We start from the raw sequence: 6468 nt of genomic DNA on the forward strand, positions 1-6468 counted from the left end.
AAGTCGTTTGCTTCCTCTGTAACATCTGTTTCAGGATAGTCCAACTTCAGGAGTCGGAGCATCCTTCTCTGAGACAAACACACCAAACAGCTTCAGGAGTCGGATCATCATCATCCGTATGCGGTGATCACCAAGACGTAACAGAAAACCACAGCCATGGGTGGGCAACCGGTTGAGATGTCAAACAGCAGGTTGTTCTTGAACTTCTCCCAACCAGACGCGCAGGCACCTGTATGGGGCACATAGAAAGGTCAGTTCAGCAAAACAAGAAGAGGGGAATAAGAGTATTGTTCGCCGACAGACGGCCATTTTACCTGGCACACCCTTGGGATCATTCGTGCCGTCGTAGAAGGAGACGATGGAAGTATATGAAAGATGGTTTTGGCAATTTCTGTGGAGGCGCATATAGCGAAATTGCAATGGAGCCGCCCTTCAAGCAGATATGATCTTCTGTCCGAAGTTCTGAACAACTGTGCGCCTGAAATAATGGTGGAAGCAATTGTTACAGAAAGATAAAAATGGTGTTTAAAAACTTCAAGCAACCAACGCGAGGGATTTCGCTGTATGTCAGTCAGAAGGAAATGTTGTATGGGATGGTAAGTAGTTATTTTCAACTTGACAGCTAGTTATGAGTATGTACGTATGAAGGGTAGTCTGGCAGTTTTTCAGAAAAGAAAGCAAATCATTATCTGAAAAGAAAGCAGTTATGAAAAACGCCTCGTCGAGGGAGACCCTGGCCGCCCGGAGGTCGATGTCGTCCTCGGCCTCCTCGGCCCACTCGGGCTTCTTCCCGGGCCAGTAGCGCTTCACCCTGGTCCGCCCGATCTTGCCCCGGAGCTTGTCGCGCACCGCGATGGCCGCATCGCTCACCCCTGCCGCCACGGACATGTTGCTCGCGCTCGGCCGCTGGACGTGGACGGGCGACGGACGGCTTGTGGCGGTTGTGGCTTGAAGGCCGCATGCCAGTTCTTCAATATTTAGAGAGTATGTGTTAGTACGAGATCGCGCTATCAACTTATTTCATCTTTCTCGATGATTAGGACAAAATTGTATCCCTTAGATACCGTACGTGCACCTTTGTTTGGATGCCGATCTAATATTGTTACAATACGAAATACTTGAAGGCCACACGCAATTGACTCACCTACATTTTATGCTCCCACCTTTTTGTAGAAAAGCCTCTGCCTCTGGGGAAGTGCTCACATCAACTCCAATTTGGATGGAGCTTCTCGATGGGTTAGAGCGTTTGCGAATCAAAAAGGGGAAAAACCCATCCTCCAAAGTAGTGAAGTGAGCCAGTACAATAAGACAATAGGTCTCATGGGCCAAGCCTGCTATCAGGCAGTGAATGGGAATCAATCCTGAAAGAGAGAAGGTCTAGTGCTCTCAGAAAATATTTGATTCGCCGAAAAATTGGCTTTATCAGACCAATCCATGTTCAGAAGCCTTCCATCAAAAGTCAGTGGTCTAGGCCGCTTTCCTTGACTTTGAGTTGGATCTCATTCTTCTTCCCGGCACAAAAAGAGGGTAGACTTCATCCGAGACACATGGGTTCTTTGCTTCCTTCAAAGAACTCGTCTTTGAGCCTCTAAAAAGAAGGGCATAGTATCCCAGCCACCTAGACCACCTAAAAGGAAGGAATTGGTCTTTAGCTTTGAGTGATCCAATCATTGGTGAATGGGTTCAGTAAGGTAGAAGGAAAGGGCCCCTCCCGACCTGGGAAATTCACAGCAGGAAAGACTGGCGCCGATCAGCGAAAGCGAACCCTTCAGTACATCGCGTTCAACCCTCCCTCAAAATCCCATTTGTTTTATTGAGGAATCACTCTTGATCCTCTAAAGGCTCTTCTCCGTCTATAACTCAAAGTCCATCTGTCTCTCGTGGAAGCGCTTTAGAGTGCCTAGAAGATCCAGCAAACAGGGTGCCAATGCTGTCCCAAGACCAGATCACGGTAGGTAGCTGCTTTAAAGAGGTTGGGAGACAGACTGGTGAACAATCTTCTTCTTGTTTTCTCCGACCTAGAGCACTCTTTTTTTCAATCGTACGAAGAAACTCCGTGAAAAACCCAGCTATCACTCCTATGAGACGGCTAACTCCCAACTCCCAATACATTCTTTAGAGTCGACCAAAGGACTCGTTGGTTTGGACATAGTTTCTTTGTTCCTGTGTTTCTGTTTTGCTCTCCCCCTTTTTTCACTTAGTTTAGTTGGAATGGAAAGAGAACTTCCTTCAGTTTTTCTTTTTTTTGTTGCCTGGTTCGGTCTCTCCGAGTGGAATAAGTGGGTCCTTCTTCTTTTTCCTGACTGATGAAGGTCAAAACTGAAGATCGAATCAAGCGGAGTCTGGATTCCTATGTTTGTACCAACTCAAATGATTGATGAATTGGATCTTGAGTATGCTCACTTCGCTACTCAGCAAGGGTGAAAGAATGACAAAGAGACTGACATCACAGAGGATGGGAAGGACCCAATCGCCTGCCTCTTTCTTGGTCCACCCCCCCTGTTGGGTACTTTATAGCTCACAACACGAGATAGGCAGATATGTGACATAGAAAAATTGCTTTCATTGACAACAAGACTCTCTTCCTGATTGGGATTGGTCTGTGCAGGATCTCCTTCCCTATGAGACTCTTGCTTCCCTTTGAAAGAGGCAGACCCCTACTTCAATTGTCATCTGACGACTCTTCCCCAGCTGTGGACTCAGACCTCTCACAACCAAAAAAAAGAAAATCAAAATCAAACGAATCCGAATATAACCAATCTATCGCCTTTGATGACTCGTTGACAGCCTCCTCAACCCAAGCTTCCATCTCCTGCTCCAGACATCGGCGCTTGCCCGCGCCAGTCCATGAAAGGTGGATGAAGGTGAGTTTGACTACGAACTCGAGGATGCTGGGAACGATCTCTTTTCGGGGAATCACTCCCGTCGAGAGGCCCTCTTCCTCCCTTTTTCTGAATCTGGGAGAGAGGCAAAAGAGAAGTCCAGAGAGACCTCGACTCTTTCAGGGAAAGGGGGGAGATCGAATGCGAGATGGAGTCCCTGCCGAATGGAATGGATATCCTTGGGGACAGCTGTGTAAGACTTAATTTACCATAAAATTGGATGGAAAAACTACTAAAAAGATCACAAGAAACCCATCTCAAAGTGAATGGAGAGAGAACCCCTGCGTCTTGGAAGGATCTGAAGCTGTTCAGACACTCATAGACAAGTGAACTCCAATCCAGGATCCCTCGAAAAGTGAAGTGAACTAGCCAGGTAGAACAGTCAGGTTAGGAAAAGAGTCTTTCATGTCAAGGTGAACATAGACAGACAAGGTTAGTTTGTTTTCCTTAATTCTCAGAGAAAAGACTCGTTGCTGGAACCGAGAGCACTGGCGATTGCTTTCTTTCTGACCTTCAGCCGAGAAATTCCATACCTTCCACCGACTTCTTTTGTGTGTGGCCAGAACGTGATGCTTTCCAATGCCGAGTACTTTTCTTAACAATGTATGAAGCCCGTAAAACCGAAATCGATCCAAATCCACGACCTTGACGATCGAGGAAAAAGGGTAGGTATTATTATGGTGTGAGCCTTCTTTCTTTTTGGCCTTAGATTATCATAAGCGAGGAATGGTGCGTGCTATCCTTCAGACTATACTTTATTGTAGGGAAAGGGAAAAAATGGAGAATATCTTTAAGAACCCTAGAAAGAATTTCACTTGGAGCAACAGGGGTCAGGTCACACTATATCAATATCATAATTCTCTTTTTTTAATTGATACTGATTAGCCGTAAATCAATTTGATTTTGTTATGCCATTAAGGAAACACTATTTGGGATACAATACCCATTTTAGAACCGTTCACTACTAACAAATAGAAAATATCAAAATAACAAATAATAACAAATAATATAGTTAATGGTTCCAATTTTTCCTAAATTTGGCAGTCTGTGACTGGAAATCCTTTCTCTTTTCAATAGAAAGAGAAGGTATTTAAGCAATGTGTGTTTTGAGATACAATCAATCGAAGAGAATAAAACTGGGTCCAATAAAAAACAGGAATGAATTTATTAAAAGGGATTGGAAAGGGATAAGTACAAAGGGATTCAACGATCTAAAAAAAAACAAAAAGGGTTTAATAATCCCCTCCTACGAATAAAAATTAGTAAAATAATGTGGATGAATGAGATTTTGCTCGATTTTGGATCGGATTTGGCGGCATGGCCAAGCGGTAAGGCAGGGGACTGCAAATCCTTTATCCCCAGTTCAAATCTGGGTGTCGCCTGACCAAAAAAATACTTAGGATTTCTTATTGTACTGATTGAACTCGACAAATTCTTGCCCTGCATAAGCAAAGGAAAAGAACTAGGCCTGTCGATACTGGATTTTACCATAGTTCTAGTTCTAAAAAAGACTGTCAATTTCTTCTTAAAAATAGGGCTCTGGCAGGGTTCTGGGTAGTGGCCCAAACCGATACCAATAGGGATGAGGGATATATACTTATGAATTTCATAATTGATTCTATTCCCCACGAAGGAATCGGAATATCGCTACTTCCCCTTACTGCCATAAGCGGGGGAGATGGATTAAAAACCTTGTGTGAAGGAAAGGCTGTCAAAGTCGTTGACCATTAATCCGGCTGAAGGACAAATGGACAGTGAATCAACGGAATCGAGTTGTTCTAAGGATTCGGATTCGGTAGTCGAGACATCTATATCTATGGAATTTCAAAAGAGAGAAAAGGATCCGAATCCGACCCGAGGACGAGCTCAAACCTTAGGGTTTGAAAAGAAGAAGTAAAGCTCTCGTTTACTTCAATCAAAAAAGGTAGGTCATAACACAGATTGAATTAGACCTTACTCAATCACTCATCGCTGGAAAAAGTAGAGCGATTTCCTCGCAAAAAAAGCACGAGCGAGATACTCGTCCTTAACAGGGATCTCAATTGCGGGAAGAAGTACAAAGGGCAAAGGCAGAAGTGGAAGGGTCAAACTCCTCTATCGGGGAAAGACAGGAAGGATAAAAGTGTAAAATCACTTGTTTGAAACATCTAAAAAATAGAAATGGCTATTAGAAGTTGTATTTTCGGTGGTCAAAGGGAAGGAATCAGAAAAGAGGGAAGCGCTCCGATACTGGTACAAGCGCACAAAGTATTGCCGAGATTGAAAATATTTACTTTCAGAAAAGACTCTGCTAGTCACGGTGATGGTGGTCAGCACCAGGTCACCCACGGGCCAGCAGTCCAGCTCAGGACGGTCTGCCCGGGTTTCAATTTTTTTTTGCCACGTGGAAGCTTGCGAGAAAGCCCGTTCAGTATCTCATGAAACGGGTATCCAGCTTCGGCAGGATAGGGGTCCTTCACTATGAAGGGTTTGGGACAAGTTTTTACTTCCTCTGTATAACTTCTATTGGCATGTATGTTTGGATACTGTCCAGCTTCAGAAGTCGGAACATCCTCCTCGGAACACAAACACACCAACATCCTCCCATGGGATGGCATCTGCAAGAGCAGGACAATGACACAATGTTGTCTGCGATGTCACTGGGATGACAATGCCTTTCAAACAGACACTGTTGACTCGTCCAAAGGTCTGAACCAATGTGTGACGCTGAAGCAAGAGAAAGATTCCCGTACAGTTGTTTTCTCTTCCTGAAATAATAATGGAAGCACTTGTTACATAAAGATGAAAACATTGTTTAAAACTTTAAATAACCAACGAGATTGATTGTATATCAGTCAGAACTCAGAAGGAAATATGGTATCAATGGCAGGTAGTTTTTTTTAGAGCTGTTTTACGGTGATTGGGTTAGTACTTGGAGTACTTAGCAGTACTTACATGTCTGATCACGTTTGATTTTTATTAGCCGTCCGATCTTGCAGGGAATTTTAATTGATTAAATTTAATATGTTAATTGCGGTAAGGGCATAATGGTCCAGGGGGAAATATCTTTTCTTGAACCGATCACCTGAGGACCAGATCCATGTCTACTCGATCCAGTTCAGAATCCTCCTCCGATGTATTCGTCGCCGCTCGCCGCTCCTGACCTTCTCCGTCCTCGACCTGCCTGGTGAGAGGAATAAATTCATCGTCCTCGTCCTCCACCCAACCAACCCCAGCCCCCACGCCGTCACCGAAGAAGAAGAAGGCCGGATCTGCGCCGGCTGAATCGGCGGCGACGGCGGCGGGCGATCCCATCTCTTCGCGCGTACCATCCTTAAGGTATGAATTCGGCTTGGCGTTCTGCTCGTTCTCTTGGCCGTTGCGCCCCTCCACCGTGCATGCAGTACAACCTCAACTCCACAAGATCCGGGTAATTTAGCAGTATGCGAGATTTGTACGGACTAGAACGACGAATGGAAAGCTTCATCGTGGCATAGTTTCTCTTGAGCTAATCGCATCATGTTAGTTTAACTAAGATGTTGAGGGCATTGCTTACTTCCTTTGGCACCGCAGAAAAAAGTTGACATACTTGACGTTTGAGATGAGA

The 6468-nt window shown here is 44.7% G+C and overlaps 1 non-coding gene across 1 annotated transcript; it reads left to right on the forward strand.

The window, feature by feature from the left end:
- The first annotated feature begins 4193 nt into the window (after window positions 1-4193).
- Window positions 4194-4264, forward strand: TRNAC-GCA (transfer RNA cysteine (anticodon GCA)). Its single transcript has one exon. It is a non-coding gene; the product is annotated as a tRNA-Cys (tRNA).
- The last annotated feature ends 2204 nt before the right edge of the window (window positions 4265-6468 follow it).

The sequence above is a fragment of the Aegilops tauschii genome, chromosome 3 (assembly GCF_002575655.3).
Source record: "Aegilops tauschii subsp. strangulata cultivar AL8/78 chromosome 3, Aet v6.0, whole genome shotgun sequence".
NCBI classification, from domain to species: domain Eukaryota; kingdom Viridiplantae; phylum Streptophyta; class Magnoliopsida; order Poales; family Poaceae; genus Aegilops; species Aegilops tauschii.